Source organism: Callospermophilus lateralis, chromosome 1 (genome assembly GCF_048772815.1).
Source record: "Callospermophilus lateralis isolate mCalLat2 chromosome 1, mCalLat2.hap1, whole genome shotgun sequence".
NCBI lineage: Eukaryota > Metazoa > Chordata > Mammalia > Rodentia > Sciuridae > Callospermophilus > Callospermophilus lateralis.
This window is the reverse complement of record NC_135305.1, coordinates 167476138-167494355: the sequence shown is the minus strand read 5'-3', so window position 1 is coordinate 167494355 and position 18218 is coordinate 167476138. Positions and strand designations below refer to the sequence as shown.

Here is an 18218-nt window from a genome sequence, read left to right as displayed (position 1 = left end):
GTATGCATTATTAAATAGTTAGTAAAGAAGTCCTAAGTGGGATGTGGTGGTAGATACCTCCAGCTCTATTCTAGACATGCTAGGTCCCCAGAGCTGTGGCATGACTCTGCAGATGGCGGGCAGGGGAACACCAGGAAACCTTGTTGGTGACAAGTCCCCAAAATGAAATCAGCCCTATTTAAAAAAAAAAAATGTAGCTTTTGTTGTTGTCATGGACAGTGAATCGAAAACTCCAGGAACCAACCGCCCCCCCCAATCCCGCACATTCCTCTCCTCTCAGTTACAGGATGCCCCCCCCCCTCACACAATGTCACTACCTGCATTGGAGACTTATCTTTGCCATCACATTCACATATCACAGATTAAAATGAACGTTACCCTGATTACAGTTGGTGTTGTCATGGGGATAAAGAGGGAAAAAGGATGGGAATACAGTTTTTTTTTTTTAATAAGTCTTTCCTGAATAAATCCTTATAGAACATTTTCTGCCTTCTCAACCTGCCTGAAAACTGACTTTCCAACTTAAGTTATGGTTGTTTAAAAAAAAAAGTCCTTGTTTCAGAGAGGTGCATTAAAAATAGATGCAGACACAGGGATGTGCTGGGAGACGATGAAGTTTTCCTTATAGGGCTGCAAAAGGTTGTAGTGGTGGGTGGGGATGGTGGTAAACAAAATCAGCAATGAGAGTCTGTGGTTAGGCAGATCAACAAAGGTTTCGTGAGTTCCAAGTTACCATTGAGCATGGAACTTCTGATGAAACCAATGGACCTGCTGATGGAATCTCATTTAAAGTGATATCTCCTGACGTCAGAGGGCTCTGAAATTGACTGCAGTTTGCTCCCAAATGAATACACTTAGAGGAAAACTGCAAAGATGAGAGACATTTCCTGGAGAGCTCATGTCATAAAAAACACATAAAACATGAATTTTTAGAAGAGCTTAAAAAATACTGTCATTGTTTTAATATCTCTTTTTCATAAATGAGGCTTGTGTGTCAGTATAGACTGCAATGTTTTTTGCTAAAACTTGAGACTGAATTCTGATGAAAGGAAACCAGACCACAATGGAATAGATAGGAAGTCAGATATTCCAGAGCTTGTTGACCCAACAGGTTAATTCAATAGTGGTGTCCTGTAAAGTGAAGGTAAATGTACAACAACTCTGGGTTTCTCATCTCCCATGCATTCTGAAGGGAGAGTCCCTCAGATCCTGACCTGTGTGCATCCTTACCCTACCCTGGAGACTCCCTGTAGTCTCATACTGGGGAGTCTCTTTCTTTTTGATCGACTTTTAAGTCTTGATTCTTTGCTTTTAGAAGGAATGATTATACTCTCTTTTTATCACACTGTAGTTTCCTTCAAGGTTTGTGTTTGGTGGCTGGTTTTATTGGCAAGTCTCAAGGCTGCATTACCTGTCAGTCTCCAGTCTTCCTCGGGCTGCCATGAGACCACTGGAAAGCACAGCATTCTCTGCCCAACGCTGGGACTGCCCCTTTATCGTTGGGTAGAATACGGGAGCTTCATGGCTTCTTTGGCAGTCAGTGTCTGTTGATGGTCATATTGTGGGAGTTTATCCCAAAGATCTCTGGCTTCAGGGCTAACAAGGTGCCTGTTCTCAGTATGCATAAAGTTTTCCCAGCGTTTCTGTGAATGATGTCCCAGGATATCTTTGAGACGTGGATCTAGGTCTATATGATACTTCTTCAGATACCCACACAGCTCATCTGTACCCAGAACCTTGGCGATGCGAACAAGCTGGACACAGCTGTCCTGTCTGTGGAAGAAGGGTTCCTTCTGAAATACCACACTTGCCAACATACAGCTCAAACTCCACATGTCCCAGCTGTAATTATGTATCTGACAGTCCACAAGAAGCTCTGGTCCCTTGAAGTACCTTGAGGCTACAGGAACATTGTAGTCCTGATCAAGGTGACGGAACTTCACCAGGACCCAGTCCACCAGTGGCAGCTGTTTTTAGTTGGTGATTTGTCATTGTGAGGTGATTTGAAACATCGTGTGCATGATTTCCTTGCTGTGGCAGTAATCCAGATCTTTAAGTAGTTTGTACACACAAAAAGTGGGGTATCCAAAGCTGTCCAGATCTGGTAGGGTTGCTTAAAATCCATATTATTGATTATTTCAAATAATAAAGCTGGTGTCTTTGACACAGGCTCCTTTTATTTATTTATTTATTTAAATTAGGTGTATATGACAGCAAAATGCATTTTGATTCATTGTACACAATTGTAGCACATGGTTAGACATGATGCAGCATCACACCCTATGTGCAGTCTTACATGTACCTAGGGTAATGATGTCCATCTCATTCTATCATCTTTCCTGCCCCCCTGTACCCACTCTCCTCTCCCTCCCCTTTCTTTGCCCAATCAAAGTTCCTTCATTTTTCCCATGCTGGCCCCCTCCCCATTTTGGATCAGCATACACTTATCAGAGAACACATTCGGCCTTTGGTTTTGGCGGATTGGCTTTCTTCACTTAGCATGACATTCTCCAACTCCATCCATTTACCTGCAAATGCCATGATTTTATTCTCTTTTAATTCTGAGCAACATTCTTTTGTTTATATATACCACAGTTTCTTTATCCATTTATCTATTGAAGGGCATCTAGGTTGCTTTCATAGTTTAGCTATTGTGAATTGACCTGCTATGAACATTGATGTGACTGCATTACTACAGTATGCTGATTTTGAGTCCTTTTGGTATAGCTGGGTCAAATGGTGGTTCCATTCCAAGTTTTGTAAGGGATCTTCATACTGCTTTCCATATTTGTTGCACCAATTTGCAATTACACAAGTAATGTAGGAGTGTGCCTTTTCCCCCACATTCTCACCAACATTTATTGTTGCCTGTATTCTTGATAACTGCCATTCTGATAGGCATGAGATGAAATATTAAGAGTAGTTTCGATTTGCATTCCTCTAATTACTAGAGTTGAACATTTTTTTTTTTATATTTGTTGACCGAATGAATATCTTCTTCTGAGAAGCATCTGTTCAGCTCCTTAACCCTTTTATTGCTTGAGTTGTTTGGGTTTTTTTTTTTTTTGGTATTAAGTTTTTTGAGTTCAATATTTCTATCTTCTTATTGAATTTCTCATTCATAACTTGTACTGACTTCCTTAATTCATTCTTTTTTTTTTTTTTTTTTTTTTTGCTGTGTATCCTGGGAACTCATTGATCATTCTTGTAATGATTCTTTTGAAAATTTATCTGGTATTTCACCCACTACAATATCTTTGAGCGACATTGCTGACAAATTATGAATTTTTAGGAGGTGTCATGTTACCTTAGTTATTCATATTTCTTGTATTCCTGTGTTGGGTTTTTATGCATCTTCTGGGAGAAATTTATCTTCCACTCTCTGGTGTGTGAACAAGTAGGAATGTAGACTTCCTCTCATCTGTCACCTTGAGTCTCCACATAAGATCCTTTTTAAAAACATTTTTCCTTTCTAGCTTCTACAGGTGAGAGAAAGCATATGTCCTTATACTCTCTGTGTCTGGCTTATTTCATTCAACAGATGTTCTCTACTTCCATCCACTTGCCAGCCAATGACATAATTTCATTCTTTATAACTGAATAAAATTCCATCATTTAAATATAATACATTTTACTTATCCATTCATCTGTTGACACACTCCTAGGCTGGTTTCACATTGGGATACCATGAATTATGATGCTATAGACATTAGGTATGCATGTGTCATTATGGTATGCTAACTTAAATTCTTTGAGAAAAATAACAATGGATGGCACAGGTGGGTCATAACACATTTTCATTGCTAGACCTTTGAAGAACCTCCATACTAATTGTACTAATTTAAAATCCTACCAACAGTGTATAAGTGTCTCCTTTCCCCATTAGCTTCACCAGCATTTATTATTACTTGTATTCTTCACAGTTGCTACTCTAACTGGAGTGATGAGAAATTTCAGTGTAGTTTTAATTTACTTTTTCCTGCTTGCTAAAAGTGTTAAACATTTTTTTCATATACTTGTTGACCATATGAATTTCTTCTTTTGAGAAATGTCTACTCAATTCATTTGCACATTTATTGATCGGGTTGTTTGGGCTTTTTTAGCATAAAGTTTTTTGAGGTCTTCTAACATTCTAAATATTAGTCCTCATAAGAGTAGCTGGCAAAGATTTATTTATTTATTTATTTTTGGTACTGGTGATTGAACCCAAAGGCACCTTACTACTGAGCCACATGCCCAGCCCCTTTTAGTTTTTATTTTGAGACAGAGTCTCACTAAGTTGTTGAGGGCCTCGTTAACTTGCTGAGGCTGGTCTTGAACTTGCCATCCTCCTGCTTCAGCCTCCTGGGTTGCTGGGATTCCAGGTATACTCCACTGCCCTGGTTATTTCCAAGCATTCTGTAGGCTCTCTCTTCATACTCATCTCCTTTGCTGTTCAGAAGTTTTTTATTTGATACCATATGTTTGATAATTATTGGTATTATTTCCTGAGCTGTAAAAGTCCTGTTGAGAAAGTATTTGTCTGTGGTTTTAATCTACAATTTTATGATGATGAGTGATGTTTACTTTTTTTTTCATGCACTTGTTGGCCTGCTGAATATCCTTCTTTGAGATATGCCAACTGATAATATCCCTTGGCCATTTAAAACCAAGTTACAAGTGTTCTCACTATTGATTAGTACAAGTTCCTCTATACTTTTGGTATGACACCCTAGCAGATGTATGGTTTTTCTCCAGTTCTATATTTTGCCTCTCATTCTAATAATTGTCTTTTAGTACATAAGGTTTTCACTCCATGAATATAATGTATCCACTTTTGCTTTAGTTGCTTTTGGGATCAAGCTACAATAAAAAGGAGAACCATGTCTAAGATCAGTTTTGTGATGCTTTCTCCTATATTTTCTTTAGTCTTTTATAGATATGTATATATATATATATATTACAATGGTGAAGATCACAGTTAAGAGTGGGCATTGTTCTCTTGTCTTAAAAAGATTTCAGCTTTTTCACTGAGAATACGATGTCAGTGGTGGGCTTCTGTTATCTGGCCTTTATTGTGCTGAGTTACATTTCTTGTATACCAAGATTTTTAGAGTACTTACCATGAATGGTTGTGAATTTAATCATCTGCTCTGACCACATCTATTCAAAAAATAATTTTCAGTTCATTAACATTTCTGTTAATGTGTTATATAACATCAATTGATTAGCATATATTTAAACATCTTTAAATGTTTGCATCATAGAGATAAACATGGTTACTTGAATGATCCTGTTATTTTTCACTTAAATTTTGTATGTTAGTAATTTTTAGAATTTTATATGTGTTTTTCAAAGTTATTCTCTAGAAAATGATTGATTTTGCCAGGTTTGGCTTTCAGGGTACTGTATAACTCATAAAATAAATTTGTAAGTATTTTCTTCTCTTTGGTTTTGAAGACTTTGAGGAATTTTTAGAATTAGTTTGCACAATAATACTTTATGCATTTACTCAGTTAATATCCTGTGGGTTAGGAATTTGGGCTTTATTCCTTGAGGACTTAACTAATTGATGGGGACAGATCATATGGAAATACTGCAAAGGAAGGGGAGTATATTTTTATATACACACATACTGATAGAGATGATGATACATAATACACCTGTATCACCAGAGAGCAAAAACTAAATTCAAACTCATACATCAAAGTGCAGGATAGAGAGTAACATAGACATAGCATTTGATTCACTAAATCTCCCTTATGGGATATCTTCAGGGATTAGCTCTACAAAAGAGAAATGCAATCCATGTAATTGGCTTCGGCACAGAAGGATTGGTAAAACTCTCACACCAGAAAGATATTTCATGACTAGCATAAATCATGGCTAGACACAATCTCATATTTATTTACAAGAAAGTAATCAAAGTACATTAACAGCAGTAACCTCCAAACATGAACCATCATGAATAAAAAAAAACACAAAATACAGTGATAACACACCTGTTAATATGAAGAAACACATTAAGAGAGAACAATCATACATAGTGAGTATAAGTAAAGATAGGAAAAACGTAACTGATTAGAAGGGCTCATTAAATTGATGATCACGGTGCCTCAAGTAACATCAGTAAGAAAAATCATACCAGTCACAAAGCTGGTCAGTGCTGGTGCTGGAAACTGAGTTCCAACTTTCTCCTTCCACAGGCCACTTTTGGTCCTACCCTCAGGGGGCCCTGAGGCAGTCTGCCTCTGGGGGTTTAGGCCATCAGCTGTCCCTGGGACTGACACTGAGCTTACTATGGCTGGCTGGGGTGGGAGCTAAGCAGAGAGACCAGTTAGCAGCAGCAGGACAGCAGAGCCATCAGAGTCTGCCAAGATCACATATCACCCCCTGACCAACCTGCACCTGCCCCGCACCTGGAGTCCTGGTTCCCCAGCCATCACCCCACCAAAGGGTGTGGGCTGACCGGGGAGCGGTGGCCACAGGCTCGCACAGCTGCCAGCCAGGAAGACCTTCTCCACCCACCTGGGCTTCACACACCTCCACGCTGGTCCTCACCCACTCTCACTGAGCCACTCAGTGGAAACAGACCTCAAATTCCTCCTCCCACTCCAGATCGTCTCACTGGGAACAGCTGCATCTCTTGAAGAGCTTTGATTTCCCAGGGTAAGGAAAAGAGGCAGCAAGCCCACAGGGCCTGCACTGAGAATGACGTGGGGACCCTGGGAGAGGAAGGGGGAAGGGGCTGGTGTCCTGGACTTCCCTCCTTAAGGGGAACCTCCTTCCCTCAATCTCACCCCAACCCCAAGCTCTTCTCGGAGTCCCTGCCACAGAGTTGTACTTATTTCTAGTCCCCTACACACACCACCCACTAGGATGTTTTCATTCTTTTTGTGTGTACAAAACCTTCCTAATAAAGCCCCAGGCATAGAGCATTCCTAGTCTCCCCCCTATTGTGGCACCCAATTTACTTTCTTCATTTATTAAAGTTGATAAGATTTCCATGGAGGGAACCCAACCAAAGTCCATCATGAAGATTATACACCCCACACCCTGACCCTCTGTCATGAACTAATTCCAGTGCCCACCAGGGTCAGGAGATGTCCCTGATAAAGCACTGCAGCAGCTCAGCCTTTGGCTCTGGAGGAAAGGCACATTGGAAGTGAGCTCTGGGGCTCTAATTCCCAACTCTCTCTGAAGACAGGGAAACAGGCCACACACAGGACGGGGGTAGGGACCACAGACGTATTTCCTACACTCAGAGGGTCTCAACTTCACTCTGTTCTCATGGTACCACCTGAAAGAGACTATCGTCAGCTCTGCTAAACTCCAATGCAGCTCAGCTGTCAGCCAGCCTCACCCCGTGGAGAACAGGGTCACGGGCTTCTGTGCAGCCTCCCTCACTCCTGGGTAAGATGGACGTGACGGCTCCAGCACACAGAGGCCTCTGTGAGACTCTCCTGAGAGCAGGTTGTCCAAGTGCTGGGGTCTCTCGGCCAAGTGCAGGGCACTCTCCTCCAACCCTCGGGATGCTGGTTGCCAAGGACCAGAATCACTCACACCCACGTGATCCTTCATTGCAGTGTACACCGTCACCAGATCAGTGAGGAAGGTGCCAAGAAAGGGAACGGCTCCGTGTGTCATCGGAGTCGTTCTGAAGGTGAGGACACAGTCCCAGGGGCACATAGAAGGCCTGAAATTCCATTAACTGAATCCTGGACCCTCTGCTCAGGCATGCCAACTGGAGCCGCTGGGTGCCTCCCTCCCATCCTCTCTCTTTTTCCCTGGGCTGGCTTCAAGGGAGACCAAACACTGCTCTATGCCTCTATGGTGACATTTCCACAAGTCAAAAATGTGTGTTCTGTCCCCACCTCTAGCCCCAAACCCACCCTGAATGCAGCCTCTTCCAGGATCTCGCTCTGGGCCCTCTGCTGCAGGTATCTCAAACAACAAGGTAAACAAGTGCTTTACTAGGACATCCCAGCTCTCTGGATTTGGACATCTCCAGCTGGAAAGGAGGATCCTGGTCTCCTGACTCTCTGGAAAGTCCCTCCCTACCACAGGCAATCACCTTCTGCTGCGGCCACTAACTCCTCCGGGCTCTCAGGAATGGCCATTTGGACATCACCTTGAGCACGTGCAGCTTCCTCATGTGGGAAGTGTCATGTGACGTACACCCACCTCACAGGTCTCCAGAGGAGGCAGTTGACACAATTATCTCTACTGTGGTCATCCTCCCTCTGAGGAAGGCCTGAGCAAGGCACCCACAATTATCTTTCCTCCCATGAACCTCATAGCCACACTGTTGATGCCTGCATGAAGGATTCATCTTTCCTGTTTTGAGATGAGGAATCGGGGACAAAGAATGTCAATCAGTATCCCACAGCAACACAAGGGAAGCCAGGTCCTCCTGCAAGCTAACCAGCCAGAGACAGTTTCAGCCGCCTTCACCTCACATTCCAGCACCACCCGTGACCAGTGTCCCTTCCTCTGAGCTCTTGATGTGTATCCAGGTACCAGCCACACCCAGCCATAGTGGAAGAGGGGCAGGGTGTCTCTGGCAGCAGGTCTGAGAACCTCCTTGCTTCCCAATCCCATAAGGTCTTAGAGGCAATGCCTCAGGGGTCACTTTTGCCAACAAATCAATCCACAAGAGAATTTCTTGGAGGTAATTCTCTGCTCACTGATTCAGAAAAGGTCTCCCAAGGTGCCAACTCCGACTGACAAGAGTGAAGACTTTTGTGCGTAATTTGTGGCAATGCTCTTTTTTTGTTTTATGTAGGAATTTAGGAGATCTGATCAGGAATCAACTGATTAGGAATCCATGAGTCACATAGATCCTTCTGAAAAATCTATCTGGAAGTTTTTGGACTGCCAGGTGGGCACCAGAGTAATGATCCTAAGACCAGTTAGTAGTGTGAGCAATGGGTAGAGCGGGAGTTAGAGCAAACACAAAAATCGTTCGCAAGTATAACCATTAGGATCCGAGCTGAGCTGACCTGGACTCACTGTCACAGAGATTTCTCTGATGACCCCACTCTATGATAGGTAAGAGATCTTCTGTTGTCAGTGGTAAAGACTGAAGAGGAACAGCGGGTGACTGCCTAAAGAATTTTGTCTCTAGTTTGTTAAAACCGGAGGCCTTACTTGCCACATACACAGCAGCTTGTTGGAAAACATGTTAGCCAGATGGACCAGCGGTGAAGTCAGAGAACTGCTAACTCTGCCAGCTCATCACCACTTCCTGAACAGCTGACATCACTGTACCCATTCTCAGGGACTCCTGCTCTTACAACCCAACCTGAGTTTTCCAAACACTTTCAATCAATACCACAGCCTCTTGGTTTCCTTGATGCACATTATATCTTTGCATATATGACTGCTGGAATTTCTTGGAGCATATTCTGGTAGGAAGGTGGAAAGGAGAAGTTTAAGAAAAAGAAGAAATGTGAGTCCAAATTCCTTTTGAGAACCCAAAGGACCCAAATTAACAGCCTGGATGAGAGATTCTCATTGGTTTCCTCTGAATCCTAAAAGATCCAAAGAATTGGCCAAGGGAGATACCGTTTATATCACTCCCCATTTCAACTCCGCAGCTGTTTTGACAGTTAGATTTCAGTTGGACAGAGTTCTATTGATCTGCATCTTTGAAAGTCAATTTTGACAAATGACTTGTGCCTGTCAGTTGAAATAAACTTAGTGCTCAGAAATCCTTGTTAAGGCCTCTAGTTAAGGCTGTTCCTGTCCTCTGTCTCCCTGACTTCCCAGACACCCCCAAGGCTCATGAAAGGGGCAGTAGTAGGGACTTCATCCACTTCCCATTGTGACAAAGAAAACATCTCAGCCTGGATACTTCTCCCCACATTTTCTGCAGAAGATCTATTGAACTGTGCTGCAAAGCAGAGAGAATGGCTTGTGGTTAAGGGAAGTCCCCGAGTTTTAAGTGCTCCTAGAGAAAGAAGAAATAAACTGTTTGGGTAAGGCAGGGTGAGCTGGAGCTCTGCCTGTTGAAGATTTATCTGCCTTAGCTGATATATCCCTTCCTGAATGAGACAGAGGAGAGTAGTTGACCAGGAAGCCATACCAGGGCACAACTTGGACACAATGAACAATGCAGGAAGGAAGATTTCATTTGAATCCAAAAGAGCCCAAATCAAATGAGAGAATGTGACACACAACATCTTTTGAGTCTATGTGTGACCCCATGAAAAGGGACTATATTTTATGCAGGTCTGTTTTTAGACACAGTCTAGATTCCTAAAAGCTGACTTAGGAAAAGATGCAGCCCACAGACCCACAGAGAAAATTTCCTGAGCCCTTTGTAGCTTACCCTGGCCACCTTGATTCAATGCGCCACTACCAGGTCCTATCCCAGGTTTCATGCTGGGATCCCTAAGGCAGGTAGTGATGACACAGGAGGCCACACTGTAGAACTGAATGATGGCGGCATAGATAGAGAGTCAGTGCCAGCTGCTCTTTGTCCTTCCGGTGTCACTGAGACTACATGGAGACCTTGCAGTCACTGGGCAATACCTTCTTGAAGAGTTTTTAGGGAGGGAGAGAGCGTCGCATGGGCACAAATCCACCCTATCTAGAGCCTGCAGGTGCACACACTCCCAGAGAATGAGATCAGCAAGTCTTAGATGTGGAAGGAGACTTCTACAGATAGATGGGATTTCTTCTCTACACGCAGAGAGTGCCCAATTCACGATGACCTAGCACTCTTGTGAAAAAAGAGAAATGCATTTTCTTCTCGGCTAGCCTCACTTATTTCCAGATCCAGAATCCTCAGTCTTGATAATTCTGATGAGATGGTATTTTCTGCCTAACCTCACCAGGCTTCTGGTCCTTCTACCTATTCAGATGTACATTCCCTGGGATGTTATAAATAGTGGTGCTACTTGGGAGTCTGCTGTAGAATTCTAAGAGATAAGAATGGCCAGGTCATCGGGGGTGGCTAGGTGACACATGACTCCATCTGCACCTGGGTGAATACCCTTCACTATCATATGGGCCAGTTCCACCCTGTTTCCTAACTATTCCATTTCAGATGAAGCTGGTACTCTCAGGGTCCCAGCTCTACTATGAACAGGGAAAGCTTGGGGTAAAGAAACTAGTCCAGGTTACACAGGAGGAGTTGGGGTTTGTTCCATACCATTGTAATACTTTCAGGAAATTATGGGTCTAAGATTATTGCTGCCAAGGAAACGGCCTGCTCCTGCCTTCTCTGCAGAGCTCCTCCATTTACCACGTTCATCAGAGTTATCGGCTCTGACAGCAGCTTTGGCAAAAATGCCACGTTACTCATCTTCTTCATGCACTGGATCTTTTCATTCACAGAACAGAGGCAGAGAGCTCTAGAGCTCTATTATAGGGGTTTCTATAATAGGGTCACGAGAGGTGGTTCTTTCTCCGCTGCTGGCATAGATTCCAGATCTGACGCGGGAGCTCTTTCTACCTGGGGTGGTACACCATGTACTGAAGGTGATCTGGCTGCAGAGCAGAACCTAGCTTTGCCAGGGGTTCTGGAACTGGCTTTAGACCAACACTGCAAAGGCCGGTGCTCATGGAGCAGGACCCAAAAAAGCAGACATGTTGTTCACCAATGTCACTTTCCAAAGACCATTTAATCACAGAAAACATATCCCTGCATGGATGGGAATTCCATCAACAAACAAAACAGACAGACAGAGTATGGTGTACCCGCCATCCGTTTCTGTCTCAGCTGACTTTGTATGGTACTTTTGAGCCAGAAGACTGTGGAACGAAAGCTCCGGTGCTGCTCCAGTCAGGGTGACCTGACACAGGCCAACTTTAAGTTTTAACAAAGCAATGTATGGTGGAAAACAGTGATTTGCAGTGCACCACCATGTCAAGGTGCCAAAATGAAAGACAGACTCCTGGGGAGAGATGAGTGAACAGCAGAGACACAGGCCTGGCCTTGCTTTCCAAACTCTCTTTGCAAGAATCCATTGCGTGAATCCAAGGCCCGGGTCCTGACACTCCATGGCTATAGGCCAAGCCTTCGGTGTTTGTCTGGCCATGGCAGACCTGGGCAGCAGGGTTGATTCAGACAGTCATGGGCCTCAGCTTCCTATTGACTCTCTAACGAAGAGGGCATACAGTTATGTGCACCTGAGCACTATGTGCTAGTCTCCAGAGAGATCTGAGAACAAGTCGTTCATGACTCCAGTTTGGGGTCCCCTGGTGCTGTGGTTGGGATGAATGGTGTGGATGAAGGAGGAGAGGTAGAGCTGGGGACTTATTTTGCTGAAGGTGAGAATTTCAGGTGCCACCTCTGAGCCCCATGCTCCCCTCTCCTTTGCAAGAAATCTGAGACCCAATGCACAGGACTATTTGATTTTTCATCCTTTAGGGCCAAACCCCAAGGGTTCAGCTCCTTCACAGCCATCATAATATGTAGAAGATTCTGGTTTCTCTCAGTCTCTTCTCAGCCAGAGTCCACCAAATCTTTGTCATTTGGATTCTTCCTCTGAACCCAAGGTCCACATGCTGTTTAGCCAGTCCTGGGGTCCATCAATCTGGTTGAGGCCTTTCTACTTTTGGGAAATCAGGAAGGCTTCAGAGCTAACATGGTGTAGACTTGACCTGCTTATGAGGTCTGAGAATATCTGGCCCACAAACAGAATTAAATCCCACACATACTGTTTTCTGCTTTGTTCAGTGAATGACACCAAATCCAGAAAATTTAAGAGTAAATTAGTAGTGTGTCTGTCTCTCTGTGTGTGTGTGTGTTTGCGTGTGCACATGCATGTTGCATAAATGATCTACATAAACACCTTCCATATATCTGAGTGGACCTGGGTGACTTGTTTTTAAGGTCTACTGTGAATGTCTGACTCCTCAAATAGAATTGAACCTCAGGTACTGTTTTCTGCTTTGGTCACTAAATTATGCTGTCTAGAAAAATGACTAAGCAAAGGTATTGAACAAAATATATATGTATGTGCACATGCCTGTGCTGAATGAGTGACCCACACACAGAGAAACCATTCCATAGGTAGGGAGTACTTGGGCACTCCCTTCCATGACCCAGGGACTTCGGGTTCAGTCTCTATCTAGGAATATGCAAGGATTCCTGGTATACCATTTCCTTCCTAACAACTGGGCAATTGTGTCTGCTTTCTCTGTTTTTTTTTTTTTTTCCAAACATAGATGGACGTGAGTTAGAAGCATCAAGCAGAGTACTTCTACAGTGAGGGTGCAGGGAAAAATAAACATAAATAAATAATATATACAGCAGGAGCCCTTTCTGAAGATACAGGTCCTCAGTACCAAATTCCCACTTATTATACCCTTTTATTACTTCAGAGTCCCCAGGAGCTTGTCCTTTAGCACCACCCTTTTCAGAGAAGCACAGTGAGACTCAGAAAGCTGCAATGGCACTTCCAAGTCATAGTATGTGGCAGAGGCACTTATGTGCCTCGGAGGTGACAGACACTCACCCAGTGAAGGGCTGGGCCAGGAAATGTGGGATGGTTGTTGATATCCCAGGAAGCTGGTGAAACAGGAGCTGATTCAATCCTGGAAGGATGGTTCTAGGGACTCCCTCCACTTCTCTTTTGTGCTTGCTGGATGGTCCACACCAAGTGGACCTCCTCTGGCTTCAGAGTCGACTCACTGTCACAGTAGACAGGACAGGTGGGGACATACAGTCAGTTGCAGCGCCATGAGCCATCAGAGGGTTGCAGCTGGAAGACTGCAAGGAAGACTGAGCCCTTCCTATTTGTGCATGTGGAGGACGTGCGTATCCATGAGAAAAGTGTTCCAAGGTTCTGAAATTACATTTGATGAAGGGGATCGAAAAGGAGCAAACCGTGCCTTCAAGATAGCTTTCAGGGTGTTTTTTTCAGCTCCAGAGCCTTAGCATCCATGTATGTTAACAGTCTGTAAGACAGTAGTGTCCCACTATATCCTCAAAGTCCTCCCCATCATAGAAATGGGAAAACCTGGGCTTCAGGAGGACAAAGTGGCTGCTTAGCACACATGTCAGACCTGAGGACCACCCACAGCTAGACCTGGTGACATTCCTACTCAGCTACCTGAGACTTGGTCTGCTCCTGAACCTAGGTCACAAAGATCTGGGGCTAAACCTTTCCTCCTCAATCTGACATCATTGCACAGGACCAGACACCCTTGGGGGACCCTTTTTTACTTAAGCAGCACAAATGTTTTGTTAGCTCATGTTAAGGGGAGTTTGGAGAAACAAGCTCTAGCAACCACCAAGCCCTCAAAGCTACAAATGTCAGAAGATCTCAGGGAGACCTTAGACTAACCATTCCAGAAAACATCTTGACAAATATACCTTCTGCAATGTGACAACGAGAATGTAGTTATGTGACAGAGCACTTGCCTAGTTTGTGCTAGCCCCTGGTCTCAATTCCAGTACAAAGAGAAAGGAAGAATGGGAAGACCATGAGAGACAGAAGAAATCACCAAAGCCACATTTTAGAGGAAACCAGAAAAATTTAGCTCACAGTCCAATCTACGCAGATTTTAAAAACAAAGAAAACAACTAGCATCTAAAAAACCATAGCATGATTTTTTAAGAAATGTTGTTTACCTCACAATCTTCTCAATATTAAAACAAAGATCATCAGTCGTATTGATTTGTTTGCAAAAATTACTTTAACGAATTCACATAAGTACAGGTAAACAGTTACTGATCCTATAGTAATCACTGAAAGTTTGAATTTTTAAGGTTCCAGTGGCAAGACAGTTACAACAAGGCAGAAATCAGGCTTTTCCCTTAGCCTCTACAAACTAGTTAAATATGACATCACATGGAAACCTTGGAAAGGTAGCCAGTATTTCAATTGCATCATGCTCTAAGGAGAAACAGATACTTATTGCACTTATGTAAATAAACAAAAAAATAGAAAATACAGATAATTATGAAGAACAGTTTTCAAATTATAGAGGGATCCTGTAGGGAGAAACACTAAATGTTTCCACTTTTGTTCACAAAATTGATATCACTCTATTAGACTGTCTTTCATTACTATAATGAATGCACAAGGCAAGCAAACTAGAGAAAAGGAGAAGGTCTTTACCTGATGGTTTTAAAGGCTCAAAGCATCTGCATCAGGTCAGCCCTATTCAGGTCTCTTTTGGATACACCTAATGGGAAGGAAGGGTAAATTATCTTGGAAGGTGTCTGCAGCCAGGGATTCTATCCTTGTGGTGTGAAAATGACAAGACTTCTAGGGAAAGAGTACAGCATGTGCTCAACCTCCTGTAGAAGTAGCTCACTTTTCTGGAATCATCTACACCTTTCCTGTCATTTAAAAGATATTCTCCCATCATGTCCAAGACAGCGAGGCTGCCCACATCACCTTGTAGGAGATGCACATTTGCAGATGAACCCCCCTGATTCTGGTCACAACACAGCTGTCGCACAGTGCGTTTCCTACTAGCATGGAGATTTCCTGTAAGGGCCACATGGATTTTTAAAAGTATCCATTCTATTCCCAGGGTAACTCACATCCATAGCCTCCCTCATAATTCGCATAATCCTTGTGTTAATATACTAACATCCCCGGGGTCAATCACATCTATTTAATCCTTCATTGCAGTGTCTTGCACGGGTAGGTCAGTTAGAATGTGTCAAGGAAAGGGGTGATTCTCTGTGTCTTCATAGTGGGAATGATAATACCCAGTCCCAGTTGCCCCTTCAAAGACTTTAAGGCTCCCTCTCCCCTGAAATCCCATAAATCTGTTTCCTGGACCTTCCCTGCCTATGCATCCCACATGGACACTTATGGGGTGCCTCCCTCTAGTTCTGTCACTCTTTCCCCCAAGGTTGGTTTGCAAGGATCCATGGTTATCTCCACATTGATATTTCTACATGTCTCAAATATTATGTGGCCCATGTCCCCACCTCTACCCCAATCCACTCTGAATGCAGATTTTTCAGGCTCTTGCACTTGCGTCTCAAGTGGAGACACACTGAACCACAGGGCAAAAAGAGAAAAGGGCTGTAGTAGGACAGAACCCTGCTCTCTGGTTATGGAGATCTTTAGCTGGAGGGGAGGCTCCCACTGTCCACCAATTCCCTGGAGTCCCTCCCTACCACAGACACAGGTGCCTTCTGCTGCTGCCACTGCCTCCTCCGAGCTCTCTGAAGGGTCACCTCAGGAATGGCCATCCTGGATATCTCCACTTTCAGGGTCAACAGAATGGTTAGCGAGATCTTTCTCCCCTAATCCAGTTACAATAAGGTCCTTCTGGCCTCTGCCCCTGTATCAATGTCTCGAGAAAGCTGATACAATGTTCCTGCCACCTTCAGTGGGTACGGATTGAAGATTCAATCGCAGGTCCAACAGTCAACCGGCAGGTCACCTTGAGCGTGTGTATTTTCCAAAGGGATAAGTTTGATGTGAAGAACACCCGCCCCCATGGGTTCTCCGGGGTACTGTTTCACATAGTTATGATCATTCCTGTCCTCACCCCTCTGAGGAAGATCTACTCAAGATCCTTCCAAAACGCCTTTTCTCCTATGAATCTCATTGCTCTCTATGATGACTCCATGGGGGTTTGTCTTTCCTATCTGCAGAGGAGGAATTAGAGGGCAAAGCAGTGCAGTCATGGAGTCACAACACCACCACAAGAGAAGACAGTGTCTCTGGCAAGATGGAGGCAATTTCAGCTGCCTGCACCACACATCCCAGCACTGTCACTGGCCAGTGTTCCTTCCTCTGTGCTCATGATTTGTGTCCAGGTACCCAGCAAGACCCCGCCAGAGTGGAAGAGGGGCAGGGTGCCTGCAGCCGCAGGTCTGAGAACCTCCTGACCACCCAGCCCCGTTGGAATCTTGGCCCCCTGAGCTAGACTGGAGGCCTTGCCCGAGACCTCACTTCCGCCAGTGACTCCTTCAAGGAAAAAATGCTTGGCCACAGCTCTCTGCCCATTTACTTAGAAATGGTTTCCAAGATGCCAACTCTGGCTGACAGGGCAGGGACTTCCCTGAGTAATAGGCAGGCAGCAATGCCGACTTTCCTGTTTGACCTAGAAAGTTCTGATCTAATAAGGAAGGATCCACTAGGAATCCATGAAGTCCCCGACAGCCTTCTGAAAATCATCTGCAGGTTAGGTCACTGCTAAGGGGACCCCAGAGTAATAATCCTGATTCCAATTAGCAGTGTGTGTCAAGGGGCAGAGTGGGGACTACAGCGAACAACAACAAAAATCTAGTCCAAGTATAACCACTAGGATGTGAGCTGAGCAGCTCTCTAGATCACCTGTCACCCAGGATTTCTCTGAAGCACATGTTTCTGTTACAGGCAAGTTGTCCCCTATTGTCAGGGATGTGGCAAAGACTAAAGAGGAACAGGTTCTCACATCCTAAAGAACTGTGTTGCTAGTTTGCTAAAACCAGAAAGACTTACATGCCACATACCCAACATGAACGGCCAACATGGAAGCCAGAGAATGGCTAGTTCTGCCAGCTCTTCAACCCTTCCTGCATAGCCCTGCTGACATCACTGCACCCATTATCAGAAACTCCTGGTCACCCAAGTGTCCAATATAAACAAAAGGCAAATGGATGCATCTTCCTTCTATTCCAGAAAAGACACTAATGATTTCTCAACTTTCAGTGAGGAAAAAAAAAACAAACTCATGTGGCCAGGAAGGCAAGCAAACTCTCTCCTTGCTCTGTCTTCCAGACATATTTGCCCGATAATAAAAACTGAAATTTACCCTTAGCAAAGGTCTGCTCAGCTCATGGTCTTTGGCACACTGACTCTTGGATATCTGGAGAGCACTTTGTTGACATGAGGCAAAGGAAGGAGACATTTAAGAGAGAAAAGTGTGAGCTCAGATTCCTTTCATGTGAGTAGCCAAAGGACACCCACTAACAGCTGGATGACAGTTTCTCATTGGTTTCCTCTGAATCCTACAGGATTTAAGGGACTGGGGAAGGAACTCCTATTTGAATCAGCTGAGCTCCATCCCCATTTCAGCTCCACAGCTGTTTTGACAGTTTAGATTTCAGTTGGGCTAAGAGTTCCGTTGCTCTGCAGGGCACACCTGAAAGTCAATCTGGCCAACCATGTGTGCCTGACAGTTAACTGATTCCCAAGTGAGAATCCAGATCAGGGATGTCTCCTGCAAGGTGAATCCTACTCTGAGGGTCCATGACTTCTCATGCCTTCAAGAGGGCCTTTAATGAGGCAATGGCTTGACCCACTGTGGTCACTTTGTCTGACTTGGAG

The 18218-nt window shown here is 44.0% G+C and overlaps 1 pseudogene; it reads right to left on the bottom strand.

The window, feature by feature from the left end:
• Window positions 1-1493: 1493 nt before the first annotated feature.
• Window positions 1494-7626, bottom strand: LOC143642091 (casein kinase II subunit alpha'-like; annotated as a pseudogene).
• Between the last annotated feature and the right edge of the window lie 10592 nt (window positions 7627-18218).